The sequence below is a fragment of the Lissotriton vulgaris genome, chromosome 1_1, assembly GCF_964263255.1.
Source record: "Lissotriton vulgaris chromosome 1_1, aLisVul1.2, whole genome shotgun sequence".
In the NCBI taxonomy this organism is placed as follows: Eukaryota; Metazoa; Chordata; class Amphibia; order Caudata; family Salamandridae; genus Lissotriton; species Lissotriton vulgaris.
In genome coordinates, this window is record NC_141685.1 from 1,883,901,951 (window position 1) to 1,883,926,423 (window position 24,473).

Consider the following 24,473-nt stretch of genomic DNA (forward strand, 5'->3'; position numbering starts at 1 on the left):
GAGTTGGAATAGTAAATTAATTATTTTAAGAGTCCAGCACCTACCCTAATTAAATGTAGATTGGAGTTGGAATAGTAAAGTAAGTTGTTTTAGTGTCCACCACCTACCCTAATTAAATGTAGATTGGAGTTGGAATAGTAAATTAATTAGGTTTAGTGTCCAGCATCTACCCTAATTAAATGTATATTGGAGTTGGAATAGTAAATTAAATAGGTTCAGTGTCCAGCACCTACCCTAATTAAATGTAGATTGGAGTTGGAATAGTAAATGAATTAGGTTCAGTGTCCAGCATCTACCCTAATTAAATGTAGATTGGAGTTGGAATAGTAAATTATTAGGTTAAGTGTCCAGCACCTACCCTATTTAAATGTAGATTGGAGTTGGAATAGTGAATTAAATAGTTTCAGTGTCCAGCACCTACCCTAATTAAAAGTAGATTGAAGTTGGAATAGTAAATTAATTAGGTTAAGTGTGCAGCACCTACTCTCATTAAATGTAGATTGGAGTTGGAATAGTAAATAAAATGGGTTCAGTGTCCAGCACCTACCTTCATTAAATGTAGATTGGAGTTGGAATAGTAAATGAATTAGGTTCACTGTCCAGCACCTACCCTAATTACATGTAGATTGGAGTTGGAGTAGTAAATTATATAGTTTCAGTGTCCAGCACATACCCTAAATAAATGTAGATTGGAGTTGGAATAGTAAATTAATTAGGTTCAGTGTCCAGGACCTACCCTAATTAAATGTAGATTGGAGTTGGAATAGTAAATTAAATAGGTTCAGTGTCCAGCACCTACCCTAACTAAATGTAGATTGGAGTTGGAATAGTGAATTAATTAGGTTCAGTGTCCAGCAGCTTCCCTAATTAAATGTAGATTGGAGTTGGAATAGTAAATTAATTAGGTTCAGTGTCCAGCACCTACCCTAATTAAATATAGATTTGAGTTGGAATAGTAAATTAAATAGGTTCAGTGTCCAGCACCTACCCTAATTAAATGTAGATTGGAGTTGGAATAGTAAATTAAGTAGTTTTAGTGTCCACTACATACCCTAATTAAATGTAGATTGGAGTTGAATAGTAAATTAATTAGGTTCAGTGTCCAACATCTACCCTAATTAAATGTAGATTGGAGTTGGAATAGTAAATTAAATAGGTTCAGTGTCCAGCACCTACCCTAACTAAATGTAGATTGGAGCTGGAATAGTAAATTAATTAGGTTCAGTGTCCGGCACCTACCCTAATTAAATGTAGATTGGAGTTGGAATAGTAAATTATTTAGGTTCAGTGTCCAGCATCTACCCTAATTAAATGTAGATTGGAGTTGGAATTCTAAATTAATTAGGTTAAGTATCCAGCACCTACCCTAATTAAATGTAGATTGGAGTTAGAATAGTACATTAAATAGTTTCAGTGTCCAGCACCTACCATAATTGAAAGTAGATTGGAGTTGGAATAGTAAATTAATTAGGTTAAGTGTCCAGCACCTACTCTCATTAAATGTTGATAGGCGTTGGAATAGTAAATAAAATAGGTTCAGTTTCCAGCACCTACCTTCATTAAATGTAGATTGGAGTTGGAATAGTAAATTAAATAGGTTCAGTGTCCAGCATCTACTAGAATTTACAGTATATTGCAGTGGGATTATTTTCTGAAAAATACATTTAGAGAAATGGGTACATTTTTTAAATTTACAGTAAGTAAAAATACCAGGCACAGTTTTTCATATTGTTTTTTTATTTTTATTATTTAGGGAATAAATAATTGTAAGTAGATAATTTTTAAAAATGAAAGTGTCAATGTATAAGTTTTTGAAATTTTTTATTTTCACACAATGTTTTTTTATTTTTTAGTTGCTGAGTAAAGTAAATAATAGGTATATTGAAAAAATACAGTACAAAAACATACATTTAACATAATGATATATTTTGTACATACTGTTGTAAACAGTTTTATATTTCACATTTCAAAATATTTAGTACTGTACATTGTATAATATTATTAATATAATATTTTATTGTGGAAGATATGTTATAAATGTACATCCATTTTTAACTTATAACATTTACATAATATATTGATACTAATATTCTATACAATAATTTTTTTAAATTGTAATATAATGTCACTTTTATTTCTAGTAATATTAATATTAATATTGTATTATTAATATTAATATGTTTCACATTTTTATATAAAAAGTATACATTTGTTAATTTTTTTTACAAACATATATATTTATAATTATAATATTAAATATTATATTGTAATAATATTGAATTTTATAATTTTACAATTTTTACACATTATAATATCGTTTCTAATATATAAGCATAAAAAATGCACATATTAAAAAATACAAGTTTTGTAATGTTTAACTAACTTTTGTTTTGTTAAATAAACTACTTAGTCATGTATTTCATGTATTGCATTATCAACTTGGCTTTTCCCTCTGATTTTTCGGTTTTTACCCTTAATCGATCTACCAGAGGAGGGGGTATTGCGTTGGCCTTGCGACCTGGCCTTACTGGTAGTTGGTCTGGTCTGACCATTGCGGGATGTGAAAGTGCGGTGTTTAAAATCTCGGTCACCCCTCAGTTCACACTCTCGGGGATGGTGGTCTATCGCCCCCCTGGGAGTGATGTGGCGTTTAGAGCGGCCCTCCCCGACATGGTTAGCTCCTTGGCAGTAGGCTGCCCCAATTTTTCGATCCTGGGAGACCTCAATTTACACTTTGAGAACCTCACCTCCCCCTCGGTTAGCGGTATTCTCGCTGACCTGGAGGCCCTTCAATTGGTGCAATTGGTCCAACAGCCTACTCATACAGGCGGCCATACCTTAGATCCTTTCTTCACTAATTTGGCAGACGCTGCTGTCTCCGCCGTCACACCTCTTGGCTGGACGGACCACTCTCTGGTTTCCATTTGTACCCCTCTGCCGGGAATGATTGTTGTTCCCCCGGCTAAGATGGTTATTAGGCGGCAATGGAGTAAACTACGGCTGGAGGACCTACATCGTGCCCTCGCCGAGGAGCCTTTACATCTTCCGCTGCTGGTGGACTCAGGCTATGAGAAGTTCTGCTCCTGGATTTCCAAGGCGCTCGACGCCCTTATTCCACTTACCGCTTGCAAAGTTAGCTCCAGGGACTCCAGCCCATGGTACGATGGCGCCCTACGTTCACTCAAGGGTAGTTGTAGGCGAGCAGAGAGGGCTTGGCGGAAGGCGTACGATACCGGGAAAAAGGCTATTTATCTCGCCTCCGTCAAAGTGTACCATCGGGCTGTTTGCCAAGCTCGGGCAGCTTATTATGCTACTGAATTCGGCAACAGCTCTAACCCCTCTAAAACCATCTTTAAAGTGATGAAGGATCTCCTGGCAAAGCGTGCCTGTACCACTACGACTGGCTCCACCACTCACTGTGAGGCTCTTGCTTGTTTCTTTTTGGAAAAGGTCCAAAACATCTATCGGACGTTCCCTTGTACAGAGCCTCCAGTTGAGACCCCGGTTAACATCTATGGTGATTCCACCCTGCACGTGCTGCCCCCGCTGACATCTGAGGGGTTTGACCTTCTGGCTCTGCAGGTCAAATCAGGGTCCCCCGCTGACCCACTTACTGCGACTCTCTTTAGGGAGCCGTCGTTTGTGGGACGGGCCGTGGTTCACTCCCTGATTAACATCTCTTTGGAATCAGGCACGGTACCTGCTAGCTGGAAGCGGGCAGTGGTCTCTCCCATTTTAAAGAAGCCATCTCTGGATCCAGATAAGCCTGAAAACTATCGGCCCATCTCCTTACTCCCGTGGCCGACCAAAGTGTTGGAGGCCCATGTCAATAAAGTTCTGTCGGCTCACCTTACCCATGCTAACATCTTGGATCCCACCCAGAATGGGTTCCGTGCTGGACACAGCACGGAGACCGCCCTCCTCTCCATGGCTGAACACCTTCGCACGGTGATGGATGCGGGCCAGACAGCAGCGCTCGTCTTATTGGACTTGAGCGCTGCGTTTGATACTGTCTCGCATCCTATCCTGTTGCATCGCCTGGAGGAGATTGGGCTGGGTGGATCTGCCCTCCAGTGGTTCCGGTCTTTTCTAAACGATCGTTTCTTTAGCGTTGCTGTCCCACCGTTCCAGTCCCAATTCCATCCTTTGAAACAGGGGGTGCCGCAAGGATCCTCGCTGAGTCCCACGTTGTTTAACATCTACGTGAGACCGCTGGCTGAGGTCGTCAAGCAATGGGGCATGACTATGGTCTCATATGCTGACGACACTCAGCTAGCGGTTACGATCAGCGGGGATGCGGACCGGGATGCCCCCAGGTTTCAGAGTGGCCTTAGGGCGGTGGCGAGCTGGATGAAGAACAACTGTCTCCAGCTCAACGCTAAGAAAACTGAGATCATGATCATAGGCAAGAGATCGGAGCTTTGGGGGGACAGATGGTGGCCTACGGAGCTGGGGCCGGCCCCCGCCCCGGTCACGGAATTAAAGAACTTAGGAGTATGGATGGATCCTTCCCTCAGCTATGTTGGCCATACGAAGAAAATTGCGGCCTGTTGCTTTGGCATCATACGGTCGCTTCGCCCGGTTTTGAAGTTCTTTGACCATCGCACCAGGCAGCTGATAGTCCAGGCTACAGTGTTATCCCGCCTGGACTATGCCAGCTCTCTTCTGGTAGGGTCCAACGTGGCTGAGGTTACCCGCCTCCAACGCGTCCAGAACGCTGGGGCGAGAGCCATTGTTGGCCTTCCCCGTACTTGCTCTGCCTCCAGCACTTTGAGATCACTGCACTGGTTGCCTATTAAAGCCAGAATTCAGTTTAAAGTGCTGTGTATGGCGTTCAAGATTTTGAAGGGAGCAGGTCCCCCCATTCTTGCGGACCTTCTGTCATGGTATGTGCCCACTCGGACCCTGAGATCCTTGGGTCAGGCACTTACTGTGGTTCCCCGATATAGGCTGTGTCGAGCTGGTGGCCGTTCCTTCCGGGTCAGAGCAGCCGAGCTCTGGAACTCCCTTCCTGTAGAGTTGCGACTGTTAGATGATCTGCTAGTTTTTCGTAAAGCCTTGAAAACCGTTTTGTTTTAATAAATTCACTTTTTTTCCCTCTGTTCTGTTTCCTGTGGTGTTGCATCTTTACCTGCCATGCGCCTGGACGCCCCTTAGCTGGGGCAGCAGTGCGCATTACAAATGTATGTAACATAACATAACATAACATAACATGTATTTAACTATTTTTATGTTGTCATTATTATTTGGGTGTTCTATTTTGTAACCACTCTTAGTTTTTTGGGTCATTTGGGAAGATTCAAGATCGCGGTTGGCAGCTACTTCGCGTCTGAGAAGGTAAGAGTTCTAATCTTTTGAATGTAAGTATTGTAAGTATGTTTTGAAGGTAGTAGTCTGTTATTTGTGGTGTGTGGACTAGTGTTTTAGGAGTTTTGAAGTTTGTACTTAGTTATTTACTTTTAAGTGTTATCAACGTTTGCACGTAATTAGGCCTAGTTTGAGGTGTTTGTTTTGGGTATATTCTGTTAGTTTAGTGTTAAATATCTATTTATTGTTAGTGACTAATGTATATTTTTATATTTTGTGAGGGTGGGAGTGTTGATTTTTCTTTTACAGGTGTTTGGTTACAGCGTTTTTGTTTTTTTTGTTTACGGAAGTATTCCGTTTTTTTAACTAAAGGAAGTGTATTTTACTAGTTTAAAGTACAATTATTTTACACTTCCTTTATTGTTTGGGTTTCCTGGAGCGTTTTCTTATTTTTTATATGTTTTTGGGTTTTTAATGAATTCAAGTTTGCCAATTTTTTACGGAATTTCGATGGATTTGGCACAGTTGTATTTTTACATTTTCTTGGGCTTTTTATTTGAATTGAACATTTAATTGGATGTGGATTATTTTCCATCATTTGGATTTAGTATTTCAATTGCAGTGCAAGGTAAGTGGTTGTATCTTATTTTTCTTGTGGGTGGGGAATGTACTGCTTATATGCTGTGTTGTTTATTATATATATTTTTTGTCTATTTATTTAAATTTAAAAAATAAGTAGACAAAATAAATACTTGTATTTTGTAACGGAAAAGTGTTTGTTGATATGGTAGGATTATTTAATTTAATTGTAATTGGATAGAATTTCTATTGTTAGATTAGTGTTTTGGCAATCATTTGCAAGTATTCTAATCCTTTTGTTGTAGGATAAAGTTGTACTTGTAGTTGTAAATATTGGTATATTTGAGCTGTTTGTCTTGATACTTTTGGTTTTAATTGCAAGACTGATTGCTCCATTCTTAATTCTTGAAAACTTTGTTCTTTTTGTATTGCCATTAGCAACTTGTGTAGTGTAGGAGGTGTACGGCCTGTTGAAGCTAGGAAGGCATTAAGCCAACCCTCAACTGTATTGTTTGTTTTGGCTTCTTGATTTAATGTTGGGAGATATATATTCCACCATATATTAGGTTGTCGTCTGTGGCCTGACCTGTGTAATCGCCCCACCCAGTTGTCCTCGAAATGATCTATAAGGGGGCTAGTTTTTGTTTGTTTTTAGTATAGTATGCACTTTCAATTAAAATGTTATAGTGCTCAGCCACGCCTGTTATTGGCACGTATGCTAGTGCTATTATGCTTTTGATTTGATATGCAAATGTTATATTGGTTGCATATTCAACACTTAGGGCTCAATTCCGATCCGGAAAAAAGCGATTCGAATTTCCGTACGAAGTGTTTTTCCCCGTACGAATCCTACCCGTACACGTCTCCGTACGAATCTGCAAGTACGAGCCCAATCCAAAGTGCCACTCCGTACGACTCGTAAAAAAACTCCATACAAATCGAAAGTCCATACGAATGGCATTCGGCTGACGCTTGACGCTACGTCCGAACGTAAATAGACTGCGTCATCCATACCAGGAAGTACGATCCGTGTCGAAGACACTCCGTATGGCTCTTTTGCTACGAGAGTCAAAAACTGCCGTAAAAGCAGAGTCCGGCCCGACCCGCACCCCGGTACGCTATAAACAAGACATGAACCCCATCGTCCGAGTCATCCCAGTCCTGTATGCCCACCACCTCGAACATAGAAGCCGACTACGGCACAGACGGTGAGTACAACGAAGTTCAACATACCTGTACGTGGTGCTACATGCGCACATCTCCATTAAACGCCTGTAATGTCGCGGTACGTTGCGACACACGCTACCGCATATCACCAGTGTAATAGTCTGACATGCCGCACCTACGTCATCGATCTCGGGGTGCGGTACGCTACCGCATATCACCAGTGTAATAGTCAGGCGTGCCGCACCTACGTCATCGATCTTGGGGTGCGGTACGCTACCGCATATCACCAGTGTAATAGTCAGACGTGCCGCACCTATGTCATCAATCTCGGGGTGCAGTACGCTACCGCATATCACCAGTGTAATAGTCAGACGTGCCGCACCTACGTCATCAATCTCGGGGTGCGGTACGCTACCGCATATCACCAGTGTAAAAGTCAGACGTGCCGCACATATGTCATCCACCTCGGGGTACGGTACGGTACCGCATAACACCAGTGTAATAGTGAGACGTGTGGGACATACGTCTGCAGTGTCAGTGTAAGTCTAAGTGATGTTTACAAAACACACCCAGCAGTGCCCAGCATTAGAGTGTGTGTGTGGCTAAGACCCCCACCAGTGCCCAGCATAACAGTGTGTGTGTGGCTAAGACCCCCACCAGTGCCCAGCATAACAGTGTGTGTGGCTAAGACCCCCAGGAGTCCCAGGCATTAGAGTGTGTGTGTGGCCAAGACCCCCACCAGTGCCCAGCAGTGCCCAGCAGCATAGGGTGTGTGTGGCTAAGACCCCCACCAGTGCCCAGCAGTGCCCAGCATAACAGTGTGTGTGTGGCTAAGACTCCCAGCAGTGCCCAGCATTAGAGTGTGTGTGTGGCTGAGACCCCTAGCAGTGCCCAGCATTAGTGTGTGTGTGTGTGTGTGGCTAAGACCCCCACCAGTGCCCAGTAGTGCCCAGCAGTGCCCAGCATAACAATGTGTGTGTGGCTAAGACCCCCAGCAGTGCCCAGCATAACAGTGTGTGTGTGGCTAATATCCCCACCAGTGCCCAGCATTAGAGTGTGTGTGTCGCTAAGACCCCCACCAGTGCCCAGCAGTGCCTAGCATAACAGTGTGTGTGGCTAAGACCCCCAGCAGTGCCCAGCATTGGAGTGTGTGTGTGGCCAAGACCCCCAGCAGTGCCCAGCATTAGAGTGTGTGTGTGGCTAAAACCCCACCAGTGCCCAGCAGTGCCCAGCATTAGAGTGTGTGTGTGGCTAAGACCCCCACCAGTGACCAGCAGTGCCCAGCATAACAGTTTGTGTGTAGCTAAGGCCCCCAGCAGTGGCCAGCAGTAAAAGCAGAAACATATCATTGTTAAACTCATTACCATCAGGAAATAGACACATGTTACTATACCCAAATTTGAACATCATACCAGCTCCCAGGCACACAGCAGTCAAAGCCATCATCAGAAAAACTAAAGTACAGAAAGAAAAATGAATAGCTTTATTCAGCTGGATCCAATTTTAAAACGCAAATAAGAGTCCTTGCTCACAGAAGGCCAATGGCCAGTCCAAACAAGTGAGAATAACAGTTTGTGCCTTCATGGATGTTGACACACCCAAACTTGCCTGCACATGGAGTTCAATCCGCAGTGGAAACAGTGGGGGCATCATCTGTGGAATCCTCCAGCACCGCAGGGACTGGAGAGGGAAGGACAGGTGTAGTGGGTGCAGGTGGTGTGGATTCATCCACACTGGCCGGTGCATTGCAGAAAATTGAAAGATAAACTTGGCTGCACACTGCAGCCACTTCTGAAAAACTACCACCTGAACCCGGGGACACAATGGGGGTGGAGGTAGAGGGTTGTGAGTCTGTTGTCGCGGGTCGGTGGAAGCATGTGTGATGCCTGTCCCATCTCCCTGTGGGTGTGCCTACATCTCCTTGAGATTTGGTGCATGGTCATTTGCGCTTTGCCTGGTGTGTGGGTGTGCTGGGTGTGTCTGTAGTGGTGTCTGACCTGTGGCATCTGCGTGTACGTTGGGAAGGTATGGGAGAGGCTGGGGTGGATGGGTCAGAAGGATGGGGGGGGCCAGATGTTGCTGGGTGGACAGAGCTGCCATCAGTGTTGACTCTATGGCAGCCACACTCCGACATAGATCAGACATGCCAGATGACATGCTCTCCATGAACGACAACAACTGTGTAATGAGTCGTGTATGTCCATGGAGGACAGTCAACATGGATGTCTGACCTACTACAATCTGCCGGAGTAAGTCCACAGACTCAGCACTGAGGGCAGCAGGGGACACAGGGGCAGGTGCTGCAGTGCCGGGAACAAAGGAGACACGGGGCTAGCACGGACCCTAGGGACCCTAAGAACTGGGAGGGTGGAGATGGTATTAGAGGAGGAGAGGCCAGCCAAAGATGACAAAGAGGCCATTTCTACATATTCTCCCTCCTCCTGAGAGTCTGATTCCGAGCCGTCCGCATGGTAGGAGGTGTCGGTCACATGGGGTCCGGCCCGCAGACTCTCCTCACCCTCCGTGCCACTGCCTCCCTCTGACTCCTCAAAGCAGGTGGCACTGTCGCTGGGTCCCTCTGTGTGGTCCGGGCATGTGTCTCCTCCAGATTGTGGTGATGATGCTGTTGGCAAGGAGAATAAGAAAAACATATCAGTCACCTGTACACATCAGACAAATTAGCTAGAAATCATTTGGCAACATTTCTAAACATGGCATGCATCATGAGTCACAAGCCACTGAACAATGCACAATGCTAAGCCTAGTCTTGGGCAATCTGAAGAGAAACTACGTTCAATGTATAGTAGGATAGAAGTAACAGGCAAGGCAACAACTTGTATGAGAGACACATTGATGAGCCACTGCCTGACAACCGGATAGCTGATGATGATTCACTGTTCATTTGCCCACCCTGCCACACAAAACCAGACCTGGTCATGTTTGAATTGCTGTGACCCTGTGCCACATGGTAAAACTCCTTCGCGAACTACCATGTGATGCCATCCTGGGACCTGGATCCAAGTGTACCGTCACCTCACACTGGCATTACAGCTGTCTACACCCAAAGTCACATTGTGTGGCTGACCATCTATAAGATTCTCAAACAACATGCAACATATTTTGAGTATATGCACACACACACTGCACAGTGCGAGTATGCACAAGCCAAAATTAGTTAACACGTACAGTGTGCTCCTATAGCTAACACATGACAATTAGAAAGTACACCATGGACAAAGGCCACTGAGGCTGACTCGTGCAGATAACACATGTAGAGACTCCTGATCAGTGCTAAAATATGAAGAAGGGCAGACGAGGTGCACATGTGGTGCTACATGTAAGGTAACAACAGGTGTGACAGACCTCCCTCCAACATGATGATGTGCTAAGGAATATGCATACTAAGACATTGCACCTTAGGAGTACCTGTTAAAGAAAATGTTTTTGCAAAGCGCTGGGCAAATGTTGAGTAGGGCAAGGCATGTTAACAAGCATCTGCTGAAACTTGGCCATTCTCATGCCAATGCATTAAGTGCCTGTCTGACCACACCACTCCAACTGTGGGAGTGTTAGCCTGCCTGGGAGCACTGCAGGTAGCATGTGACACACATGACAACAAACAGACATGTACCTACCCCCTTCTTGCTGCTGTCTCCCCTGCAACTGCATATGGAGGTCTGGGAACACCACTTCCAGGACCCGGTGCATGTGGGGGGTTAGGTGGCGGGTGCTGCCATGCTGGCGTGGAGCTTCCAGCTTCAGCTGTACCCTGGCGATGCGGCGGGTCCAGCCCTGGATGTCCTGCCACCTCTTGTTGATGTTTCTGAGCCTCCTGCGAGCCCCCCCCCCTCACTCCTGACAGCCTTGGCGATGTGCAGCCAGATGTCAGCCTTCTCATAGGCAGATACCTGTCACGAATGTAAACATAAAGAACATCAGTACACCTGGTCCATGTCCCAAAGACACACATTTGCACTAAATACTCGAGGACAACAGGACATAGGATGATTAACACACTTGCATCATTGTGCAGGAGTATGTGGCCTGTGAGCAAACAGAAATGCACTACATGCCATTGAAAGGCTACAAATGACATAAGGGGTGCAAACCACTCTTTGAGCATGGCACTCACTGAGCAATATATGCTACATCAGGGTGCACTGCAGCACGTGACATGCTGTCACACATCCTACTACAACAAATAACCCTCTTCAGACAATACTGTGCACACCGGCACTCACACCCAACAACATAGTATCTCTCAAATATACATACACAATGGCTGTAGTGTCACACACACAACAGGTGCACACTCCAAGGTCACTCACCTGCTCCTCTGGTCTCCCATACATCTTGCTGTAATTAGGCAGGAGGGCATCCAGCAGGGTCTTGTTCCCACCATCACTGAATGCAGGTGCCCTCTCCATGCTCAGCTAATCAGGGTCCAGAGGATACAGAGACAGCAGCTGTGTTTTCCACTCCAATGTTGTGCAGGCAACAGTGCCCTCCCACAGCCACATGCTGCCTTATATCTGTGCTGCAGAGGGTCTGTGAGTCCAAGGACTAGTGTGTGAGAGGCCACAATAGTTTGCATCCTATGTTTCATCCAATCCCATGACACATAATGCCATGACACACAGATGCATGGTTTGAAAACTGAGCCAGAGCTGAACAACAACTTTTGCAACATTGTATACTTTTGGCCAACTGAATTTTCCAGATCACCTGTAGGACACTCAAAAATCTCTGTATCCATGACAACCTGGCTGCATTCTAATCATTCCACTGTTCCCCTAGATGTTCACCATGTATTTTTTTGAATCACCACACAAGTACGGTTCGATTGCCGTCGCAAATGCAGCTCATTCAATGGTGAAACGAGGCGTACACATGCACGTCCCATTGGGGTACGCTCTGCTCGTGTATGTCTACAATGCAATAGGGAAATGAGGCGTACACACGCACGTACCATTGAGGTACGCACTGCTCGCATATGGCTACAATGCAATAGGGAAACGAGGCGTACACACGCACGTACCATTGGGGTACGCTCTACTCGCGTATGTCTACAATGCAATAGGGAAACGAGGCGTACACACGCATGTACCATTGGGGTACGCACTGCTCGCGTATGTCTACAATGCAATAGGGAAACGACCCGTACACACGCACGTACCATTGGGGTACGCACTGCTCGCGTATGGCTACAATGCAATAGGGAAACAACCTGTATACACGCACGTACCATTGGGGTACGCTCTGCTCGCGTATGTCTACAATGAAAAAGGGAACCAAGGCGTACACACGCACATACCATTGGGGTACGCACTGCTCGCATATGGCTACAATGCAATAGGGAAACGACCCGTACACACGCACGTACCATTGGGGTAAGCTCTACTCGCGTATGTCTACAATGCAATAGGGAAACGACCCGTACACATGCACGTACCATTGGGGTACGCACTGCTCGCGTATGGCTACAATGCAATAGGGAAATGTCCCGTACACACGCACATTCACATGGGGTACAGTGCGTCAGACATGCTCAAGTGAATGCTTGTGTAGGCTGCGTTCATGACCTCATTCATGTCACCATTGGGAGAGTGACCCCAGGAAATCACATGGCAGGGATGTAGTCTACACTCATGTTGACGATGTGGATGTATACATCAGCATGGCATCCTTCCATCAGCAGGCCCTAGGTGTGGCATACACTGAAGAAGCACAGGAATTGTGATCTTGTGGCTCAGTTGATGTGTGAAGAGCTGTTGAGACATGTCATTTTTCATGGTGCACATGTGTTTCACATACATTCAACACTTCTCACCTGAGTAACGTCTTCAACATATTGTGATGCACATCAACACTGGAATGGCATACCATTCAGTACATGGAACTGCCACATGATGACAGCAACATGCCCACTGTCACAGATGTGAAATTGACGCACAGCATGACCCTGTGTGACCACGTCATGTGTGTGCCATGTGCAACATTGTGCATGCTGTTTGCATATGAAAGAAACAGGTCAGTATTTTATTCCTCACCTTACAATATCCCCAAGCGTCAGACTGGATTTGCTAATTTGTGCTTAGCAGTACCCTTGTGCGTCGGTAGGTGACGTATGCGGTTCCGCGTGTGTCGTCGGCGTCGTGTGCGCCGTTATGACGTTGTCTGACGTTGTCTGAGTACTTAGACGCCGCCTACGCGTGCTGACGTCAGGTCCTATTATTTTCATGCCACCAATGCAGTTCCCGTATAAGTGTTACTTTAGTTATTTAATATCAAAAATTTGTACAATCCCTTTTGCTGATTTTACTTGAGTCTTCGACTCTGAACGGTGCCAATAGGGATGTCCGGTGTCATGCCTGTGAGGATTGTGACCAACTGATGTCGGGGACTTACCCTCACCGTCGGTGTCTCCACTGTCTTGACGTCAACCACGACAACAAGAGCTGCTCCGACTGCCGGGCCCTGACTTCGGAAGCTAGGTGGGAGTGGTCCCACAAGCGGCTTGGACTCCAGCAGTTGGCCTGCACTGCAAGAGGTAATGGTCTGGACGGAGGTCGAGGGACCGGGCGCGGGGTTTGAGCCATCAGAGCTCCGGGAGTTGACATCACTCCTCCGGGGCAAAGTCGGCAGCAAACCACAAGAAGTCAAAGAGACGTCATCGCTCTTCCAACTCCCCACGATGCACGTGCAATGTGGCAGGGGATTCGGGTGACAACGCCCACGCGGATCTGTCAGAGTTGCGGGCGTCGTAGCCTGCCCCACAACTTCCGGTCCCTGGGCAGCATGCGACGCAGGAGGAGTTTGAGCACTTCCTCATGGCCATGATGTCCCTCACTCCTCCGACGGGCTACGCCACGGCTTTGGGCCCAGGGGACATGTCTGGGGGCCCTAGCGGGTCTGGTGCTTCGGCCCGACGCCGGCTCTGGCGTGGGAACGGCGCTGCTGAACGCCGCTTTTGATGCCGCATGGGGAGTATAAATTCAACAAGCCAGGCACATCTTTTGACAACCCTGATAATCATGGAATGGGTGATAAGGAGTATTGGGATTGGTCTGAAGACCCACAGACACGTGAGTGTCAGTTCCAAGATGAATGGACAGGTGGACTGGGGGATGCGAGTGGTCTGGACACCTCGTCAGACACTGGTTTTGTCTCTAATCCAACCGTTTCTTTGGAAGAGGGGGCAACCTACAGTGTAGTGTTGATGCGGGCAGGCAAAGCCTTGCCCCTTCATCTCCCTGTCACGGACGTGAGAACCAACCTCCTCACTGAGGTCCTTAAACTGCAGTCAAGCTCGGCTGAGCCTCTGCAGCCATTTCATGAGGCATTGACTGACGCTATTTTGGCCACTAGGTCCAGGCCCACTGCAGGTTTGGCTGTAGATAGGCACGTGGCCAGACGCCAACACCCGTCCCCGGACGACCCATGTGTCCTGGCCTCCCACCCCACCCCAGAGATCCTGGGCATCTAGGCCTTCAATTCACAGACCGCATTCCCGTTGGCTCTGCCGGACAGGGTATCCAAGAGGTATGAGCAGTACAGCAAGATGGTATCATCCTCCCTGAGTCTGGGACTGTGGTCTTCCAACATCACATGCCTCTTTGTCCGCTACACCCACTCTTTGCGGTACACGGTTGCGGAACTGCTGCCCGTTATAGGTACGGGCAAAACTTGCCCAAGCCCTTGTGGAAGGCCAAGCTGTAGCACGGTATTTGATCCGGTGTGTGCTGGATCGCATCGACTTACTGGTCAGATCGATGGCAACCATGGAGACAATTTGTTGCAAAACCTGGTTGAAGTCTGCCCACATTTTTACCCGATGTCCAGAGTACACTCATGGACATGCCGTTTGATGTGTGTTGCCTTTTTGGCAACAAGGCAGACCATGCCCTTGAGCACATTAAGGACTCCAGGGCTCCGGCCAGGTCCATAGGCCTGTCGTCCCTGCACCAGCAAACTGGTACCTTTTGATCTTTTAGTGGCCAAGGAAGTGGCACACACACATATGCTGCCAGCCACGCAACGCTGACTGACATCCAACACGGTGGCGGCGGTGGTAACCGCCGTGGTGGTGGTCGGGGACAATGGGGAGGTCAGTCCACACATTCCCCCGCAACATCTGCCTACAAACCCAACTACTCTGTACTTTCAGGGCCATGTGACGCCAGTGGGGGGCAGGGTTTGCCAACACCTCCACCACTGGCGCACTGTCACATTGGACAGGTGGGTGCTGAAAATCGTCCCAAGCGGCTATTCCCTCACCCTCAATGCGACCACTGAAGCCATGCCACCGCAATACAAACACGTATCGGGGGATCATTTTCAACTTCAGCATGCAGAAGTTACAGCCCTCTTGGCCAAGGGGGCCATCGTGCCCGTTCCTGGGCCAGAAATAGGGTGTGGTTGCTACTCCCACTACTTACTGCTACCCAAGATTGACAATGGGGGTCTACGCCCTATCTTGGACACAAGGAACGTCAATGGCTTCCTCCCGAAGGAGAAGCTCAAAATGCTGACAGGGGCTCAGGTCCTACCTGCCCTGGACCAAGGAGACTGGATGGTAGCATTGGACTTGCAGGATGTTAATTTCAACATCCCCGTCCTGCCGGACCACCGGCCCTACCTGCGGTTCACGTTAGGCCACAAGCACTTTCAGTTTCCCAGCCTCCCTTTGGCCTTACCAGTGCACCAAGGATGTTCACGTAGGTACTGGTATCCCGAGTTCCTCATTATGTCAGTTGATCCCCCGGTTCGTCTGCCTCTTCTGGAGTACCTTATGTCGCAGCAGCAGAGGACGGTCCTCCACCCGTACCTGTTTAGTCTCCACCTCCATGCTTGGAGATTGAGCGGCGACAGTAGAGGCCATTTGCCTTTCATCCTGCAGTCTGTAATATCATCCATGCTGCCAGGCGTCCCTCCACAAAGTCGGTATACGCCTGCAGGTGGACCAGATTTGTGGAATGGTGCACACCAAAGGCTGTGGACCCTCTTTCTGCAGCTCTTCATGAATTTCATCTCTTACTTCTTCCTCATGCCCAGCAGGGCTCTGCTCTGGGCACTATCAAGGGCTACGTTCCTGCCATTTCAGCCTTACTAAGGCTGCCTGATCAACCTTCTTTGTTCTAGTCCCCTATTGTGACTCGTTTTCTGAAAGGCATCAGACACACATTTCACCATGTTCCGTATGTGATGACTCAGTGGGACTTGAACCTGGTTCTTACATATCTGATGTGTGCTCCCTTTGAGCGACTCCACAATTTTCCTCTCCGCCTTCTTACTCAGAAGACTGCTTTCCTCTTTGCCATCACCTCTGCCAGGAGAGTGAGTGAGCTACAGGCTCTTTCTACATAACCTCCTAACCTTTCAGTCCATCCGGACAAGTTTGCATTGCGGAAAACACCCTATTTCCGGCACAAGTTTGACACTGACTTCCACATCGGGCCCTCTTTCACCTTGTCCACCTTATTTCCGCCTACGCATCCCCCAAAGGAGATAGAGCAGCTACACCGTCTGGACCCAAAATGTGTGCTCTCATACTATCTGGATCGCACACGCCAGTTCCTGAAGGATGTACAACTTTTAGTCTGTCACGTGGGCGCTGGAAAGGGAAGGCCGGCACACAAGCAGACCATCTCTCTGTGGGTTGTCAGGTGTATGAAGGCTTGGTACCTCTTGCCAAAGACGTAGCCTCCTGTTGGGCTGAGGGCCCATTCCACTCGGGCCACGGTGGCTACTACTGCCCTGGGTCGGGGAGTCCCCTTGCAGGACATTTGTCAGGCAGTTACGTGGGCCTCGATGCACACGTTTGGAAAACACTACTGCCTGGACAGCCAAGTCCGGAGGGATGTCTTCTTTGGCCATTCCGTCCTCTTGGATTTTCTAATGTGATTATTGGTTTCAAGACCCACCACAGGGCTTGGTCTTGCTGGGGTATGTATTCCAAGGTAGGAATCTGATACTAACTACTGTTTCTTACAGATATTTCGTAACAAAAGGTAAGTAACTTGTTCATACTGTTAAGTATATCTGCTGTAGGAGCATAGATGATGTGTCCTTGCTGTGATAAGAGGGTTTCACATGTACTCACACCATGCCACTTGTGCGAATGATCCGTTCATATGTGTGATGGGATCATAGACCATTTGTCACAAATCAAACATTTGTGATGTCTGATGATGTCCATGTTTTACTTTTGGAAATGTCACACAGCAATAAGAATATGTCTGATCTGTGCAAATGATGGCACATGTGATGTGGGTGTGTGCATTGCTGTCAGCTGACTGGATGTGCAGACGAACTCCTAATGCAATTCACGTGACGTGTGTCACTGACGTCATACATTGTCCTGCTCACGCAGACCTTCCCATCAGATCATTTGTATGCATGTCATATCCATTCCACAGACCACAGGTCTTGTACTTTTCATGGAGGAGTGGCTGCCAGCTGGCACATGTTTCCTCAGTGTGTAGCCCACGCCACACTCAAAATTGTATAGATTTGTTGAGCAGTGTTGCTTGTGCCATGTACATTGTAATTGTCTTTGTCTGACAGTTGTACACAATTTACTCCTAAATATGTTTTGCAGGGCACCCCCTCTGCCAAGGCCGTTGCCAGACTTGGTTGCCATGAGGGAACGTGATTGCATACGGGGTTACCGCTTGCCGGGACAGTTGATTCAGGACCTGACGGACAGACTGGAACCACACCTGCAACCACGACACAGGTATCCAACTGCGCTGACACCCAAGGTAAAGGTGACGGCGGCCCTACATTTCTTTGCCACAGGTACGTTTCAATTTACCATAGCTGATGTGGGAGGGATGCCACAAACCATGTTTAGCCGGGTATTAAGTGATGTATTGTATGCAATGTTGCTGCACATATAAATTCATCACATTCCCTACTCCAGAACAGTTGACACATGTCAAGGGGAAATTCTATGCCCTGGGACGCATGCCACATGTAATAGGTGCAATTGATGGTACACATGTTACTCTGGTGCCACCACAGGCTCAGGAGCAAGCGTACCGCAACAGGAAACATTACCACTTGATAAATGCCCTGGTGGTGTGTCTTGCCAACATGCTTATCTCACATGTTTGTGCACGTTTTCCAGGATCGTGCCATGATGCATTCATCATGAGGCGTAGCTGGGTACCACAGATGATACTGCAGCTGCACAACCATCGGCCATGTCTTGTTGGTGGGTAGACTCTGTTAGCCATGTATGTCAGTATGTCATTACTTCATGAACTGCATCATATTACACACTCATTTACATGATGTCAATTTGCAGGAGACGCAGGATATCCAAACATGCCGTGGCTAATGACTCCCCTACGCAACCCCAGGACAGCTGCAGACCAGCGGTACAACAATGCTCATGGGAAGACCAGGCGGGTGATCGAGCAAACATTTGGACTTCTGAAGAGCCGGTTAAGGTGCCTGGACAAGACAGGCGGAGCACTCCAATACACCCCACTCAAGGTGTGTAACATCTTCATGGTGTGCTGCATGTTACACAACATGGCAGTGGAGAAGGCCTTGCCACTCATCCTAGATCCTGATGAGCTTGCACATCCGCCCGTTGAGGATGAGGGCCTTGCCCAGGATGCCAGTGACGAGGAGTTTGAAGATGATATCCGGAGTCACTTCATCCGCAACTTCTTTTCATAATGGTGAGTCATAGGTGCATTTTGTTCAAACATGTACTATAGAGTTGCATGGCTAGCATGCTGTGTATGCAGCTGACTATATGCAATGTCACTTTGATGTTTGTTGTGCAGTGTCACATAGGTGCAGATGTAATGCAACAAACATACGTGTTATGTGTGTATTTGGAAAGTACAAGTGTACTACAACATCAGGCTATTCAACATGACAATGTCAGAATGAGATTATACGGAACTTGACCCCTTGTGTGCCTCTCATCCCCAGCGCGCCCTGCCTGTTGTCCGTTGGTGTCATCTTGGTCAGCCTGCTATTGCTCCTTATGTTTGCAACGTCAGCCGAATCAACGGAGCATGCATGGACATGTGGAAAAGTCAATTTGGGTAAGGACTCATATGAGGCTGTTTAGCGTTGGTATGGTTTCAATTGTGTGGTACATGTTCTTGCGTATGTTGTTTGTCCATGCATACATGCAACAACATCATGTTTCCGATTACATGTAGGCCCACTCCCATGACAGGATAGTCACTCCATCTGACAGTCATCTGTTGTTGTTTCAGACTCTGGTGAATGCATCAATGTGTGTAGACCTTGACACTGAAACATTGCATATACCATGGTTTGACATTGTGTGGGAGATCACAACCACAGACTCTGTGGGGGATTGCAGCCTCACTGTGTGCATTAGAATGTGTCTGGATCATCACCTCAACCTTGTGGGCCAGTCCAGTTTGGTTAAAAAAACATGTTGTGTAGGTGTAGCCCAATGTATGTTCCACATGTTAAGACAACTGTCCTGTGATTCTGTTCGCATGCATGCATTGCCCCTTGTTGCAGTATGTCATGTCACTGTCATGTCGTTACCTCAGTGCAGGTTGAGAATACTGCTACGCCACCCTTCACAGTGAGTAGAAGTTCTGTTTTCATTCACCTGATGCCATGTATGTTGCGCTGATGACATCACAATGGTGGGCTGATGCACATGTAAATTATTCTGTGGCACCAGTGGAGTGCCGTCATTCACATGATTCTCTTGTCTCGTGCAGCATTTCTGTGGGACGGTAGGGTTCTTTATGTGGCTTGCATCATCATTAATTGCTGTTGAATTATTTTCTACCTGCTTGTCATGTTTAGCTTAGTGAGGCGCTGTTGCTAGAGCATATGACTGGCTACAGAGTGCCTTCATTGCATTTAGGTCATTAGCTTACTCATCATATGTGATGCTTACAGCTGTTGTGGGTGATGTGAAGATTGCATTCATGGCCCTTACAGGTACACATGAACAATTACAGATATTACACTTTGCATAACTTACACTGCAATGCAATTTCTTGTGTTTGTAGGGGAGACATCCTCATTCACTGTGAATTAGTTTTTGTCCACATAGATCTCATTGTATAGTAGCAGACTTGTGAGCGTTACACAAGATTCAAATGGGTAACAGACTGTCCTAGATTTTATGTGTCCGTGTTACAACATCTGATCTTATGTGATAACATAATCAGTGATTTCAAATTGCCTACAGTTGTTACACTTCACAGGTGTGACTAGTACAGTGTATCTCATGAGGTATTTGTAGTGTCAGTGACATGAGATAGTACTCCTAATGCTTGTTTGCCTCTGTTTCAGGTCTCCCTCCCTGCAGTTCCCATCCTCTCCTTCCCTCGCCTGATCACCGTTTTGTGTCTGTCATTTGTACTCAGACCAAGGGGCTATTTGGAGGTGGAACCCTTTGAGCATCACACCACTCTGATGTAGAAAGGTACGGCCAGTCCCTGGCAGTCTTGTGGCGAATGTTTCTGCTGAATTACAGGTGACATCATTCTTTTTGTCTTCTGGCCAATGCCACTGACCATGTATGTTTGATAATGCTCCATGGCCTCCCAAGCTAAATCATCATGTTGTGCATGACGTGTGATTCCCTCAGAATATAGTGCCTCCTTGATCTCAACGCACATGTCCTTCTTATGTGCATGTATTATATATGGCCTAATGTAAGATCATTGTTGATAGGTGTTTATGTGTACAGTGCCAACATGGATGGTGTTGGTTAAGGCTAAAGTACTATATTGTGTGTGAGGTAGATGGCTGTGTAGCTGCTGTTAAGCTTGGAACACAGTACGTGTAGACTACACCTGCTGTTGCTGTGTGTCCTGTGCCCCACTTGTCCATAAGGGGCCTGATCCTGTGACTGTGATCTTTGGTGATTACTGTGTCATTTCATTTGCTGTGACCCTGAGTGAAGAAGACACTCCTGCATTCACATACACATGTAACTTTGTGGCTTGCCAATGCCCTTGTGGTATGTGATTGTTTCGCAAGTTGTCACACCCCTTCTGCCGTAATGTCTTTACTCATTCCTGCTGCTGCATACACAGCCTCAATGCAGCGCAGACTAGCCAGATCCCGGACCACACACGCCTACAGGATACCCCTCCTTCCATCCATTAGTAGAGCATGCTCCAGCCACCCTACACACAGAGAACACCAGACAATCATCCACCTGGTATCACAATACCTCACACTCACCCATTACAGCTTCTCTGCCTATGTGTGCAACACATACTGGCAAGACTATGCTGAGCCACATGACAGTGTGTCTATGTACCACCAGGTCATGTGCCTCGTACAGCACACACACACCTTCCATAAGCACAATATTGTACAGTGTTACCTTGTCAACACCACAGCAGCACACCTCACCTTCCTTACAGTAACGTGGCAGTACACAACCTTGGCACACCTATTCAACATATCCATCACAGCCAATGAAGTAGCCACTGGGGACACACACCATAACCACGTCTCTTGGGTGTGGTGTGATGTGGCCGTTCTGGTGAAGAGAATTGTCAGACGTGGCTAGGTGTTCTGGATGCGTTGCATCCATCACATCAGTTGTGTACTTGTAGCTCCATAGGGGAGGTCACGTAATCAGGTGAGCTTGTGTAGAGTGCTACAGCCCATTGCCCACAGTCTGTCCTGCCACCCTTTGCCTGTGCGCCATTCATCACATCCACAGTACAGCAGCATGCTGATGATAGTTCACATACCTGAGGACACAGATGTAGGTACTCACAAGGTGGACACCTAGCTTTTTAACCCTGATCTATACACCTCCAAGTGACTCTCCTGTGCCTGTCAGTAATTGCATTTTTGTGAGCCAAACACCCCTCCAGCATTTACTAACCATCACAGGTGTGTATTTCCATCCATGTATCTTGTTGTTAGAAAATTGTGACCTATGTGTGTCCTCACCCGGACTCAGATCCAAGTGTGTGGATGGCTGCAGTTTGTTACGTACTCTTGCATTTCATACATTTGCACACATATTTTTTATACTGTGGGTACAAGATGAGTACATAAATGTGTATGAAGTTTCTTAAATTTATTAGTTGATCTTGTGCAGGAAACGTGAGTAGGTGCTGTACAGAAAGGGGGGGATCCAAAGTTCACTGCTGGAGATGAGATGCCTTACAGTTTGAGTCAACAGAGTCCAGGCCACAGTGCTTGGCATCATTGGGCAGACTGTGACCAGCAAGTTCATGAGGGAGAGTCTGATAGGTGATGCTGTTGCACCCAAGGGCAATATGCCAGGTCAGGTGTCCTGGGAGTTGTGCATGCCCCACTGCCTCTCAACGTCTTAGCCGTGGATGACCCTTCTTCTTTGGGGGACCCTCACGTGCACGCATGGATGATGCATGGGACGCTACATCAGACAGTTCCTCCTCCTCCTCCTCCCTCCCTGTGGCTGGTGTTGCACTTTGCCTTGATGTTTCCGGCCTGGTCACACAAGGCGGGTGCTGCATGTTGCCAGCAATCTGACGTAGTGATTGGCTCATATCCTGATGCACCGTCAAGAGCTCAGCCAGTGTTGCCTCCACCCGTCCATAATGTCGTTCTTGCCTGGCATGTTGCTCAGCCTGCTGTTGTTTCATCTCGTTGAGGGCCTCCACTACCTGGCTTACCTCCCTGGTGTCCCGCCGGTATGCCTCCAGGATGGTACTCAGTTCAGTCATACCGGGCCCTGCAGCTGACTGGCCAGAATCTTGCCTCCGCCTTGCGCCACTCCCACCACCCTGACCCACACGAGTACGGCCTGCGCTTGTGGGCACATCCGATCGACGGGACCCCCGAGTGCTGGCAGGGTGGATGTTGTCTGCCACTTCAAGGGTGTCCGCCAAAGGCTGTCCCTCATTTTCAGACTGGCTCTCTGGTGGATCATGGGCAGGGCTCTGACCTGTCTGCTGGGATGTGGTGGGAATGGGTCCAGTGGTTGGCACAGATGTAGCTGGTACAGTTGCTGCAGGGGTTTGGGATCCAGAGGGGCCAGGTTGGTTGGGGTCATCCACAGTGCGTTGAGTGGCGTCGCTGTCGGTGGGGTCAGGGTCCTGCTGAGACTGGGACTGGGATCCTTCTCCCCCCTGGTTGGGGGTGGTTTCCACACGTTGCCCTGTGTGTGCGAGAAACAGACACAGTTAATGCAGTATCAAGAAACATCTTAATTTGTTATCCATTATCAGCATCACAGTTCCACAAGCTTAACATTGTTGTCATTGTTCAGTTGAGTATGTAGTGGTATCAACTTGACATGTACTCAGGGTTTTTTTCCTTCTTCCATTCTCTTGACAATGAGTGACACAGCCATTGCTGTGTCTTGTCGTGCCGGCACAATACATGTACAGCAGTGCTCTGTTTCACGCAACATTCAGGATACAGTGTCAATCCTTATGCCTGCGTCAAGCATGCACAGAGTTTAGATGCAGCATGTTCATGTAAGAGAGAGAGTTGAATTTTAAAGGATAAATTCATCCACTTTGGATAGTTGTTGCTGTTCCATGATGGCCAAGTAATGCCAACCCTCCTGGACCTGTACACCCACTTCTAGATCATGGCTTTAGGACGTGGCACTTGTCCAAGACGCATCACCTTGGCAATACCCATGTCCATGTTGGTACTTAAGTGCATCCACAACGTTCATAAGATGGGGCAAGTGCATTGTGTTAGAGGCACAATGGACTGGAGCATCTGCACTGTGCATGTTGTAGTTGTATGTGTATTCATATGAGTGAGTGTTTAGTTGTGGTACATGACAATTGTGACACTGTAGCACTCCATTGCCTGTCCCCAGGGGATACGTTTCTGTAAGGGGTGTGTGTGACAGGCCATGCTAGTAGTTTGAGTGTGATTTGCAATTTTCCATCCTTCGTGGTTTGGCTGTGCCCTCATGAAGAATGCTGCCATGATCGTGGTTGTGGGTTCCTGCACAGGATGTCTGACCTTGTCCTGGTGTTTGTGTTTGCAATTATCACAGGAGGGCCTTGTTCTGCCTACACCAGGGCCTATTGTCTACTACAGAGCTTTACAAACTGTGTGTCCTGAGACAGTACTGTGTCACGTGCACATGCTGGGTGTGTCGCAGGCACTTAGCACATTGCTGCTGGTAATTAAGAGGCATCCATAGACACTCTGCTCTATGGTCTTTAATAGACCTGTGAAGTGCTCGGGTGCAGCTGTGTGTGTGCCCAGGGAGCTGGGGTGAGGTGACAGAGGGAGGAAAACTGAGGGTGGGATACAGAGGGAGGAGGGTGACAGGGGGAGGGAGCCAGACATAGGGAGGGAGACTGACAGAGGGAGACAGAGGGGGACGGAGATAGAGGGGGACGGAGACAGAGGGTGACAGACAGAGAAAGACAGTCAGAGGGAGGGAGACAGAGGGAGGAGGGCAACAGAGGGAT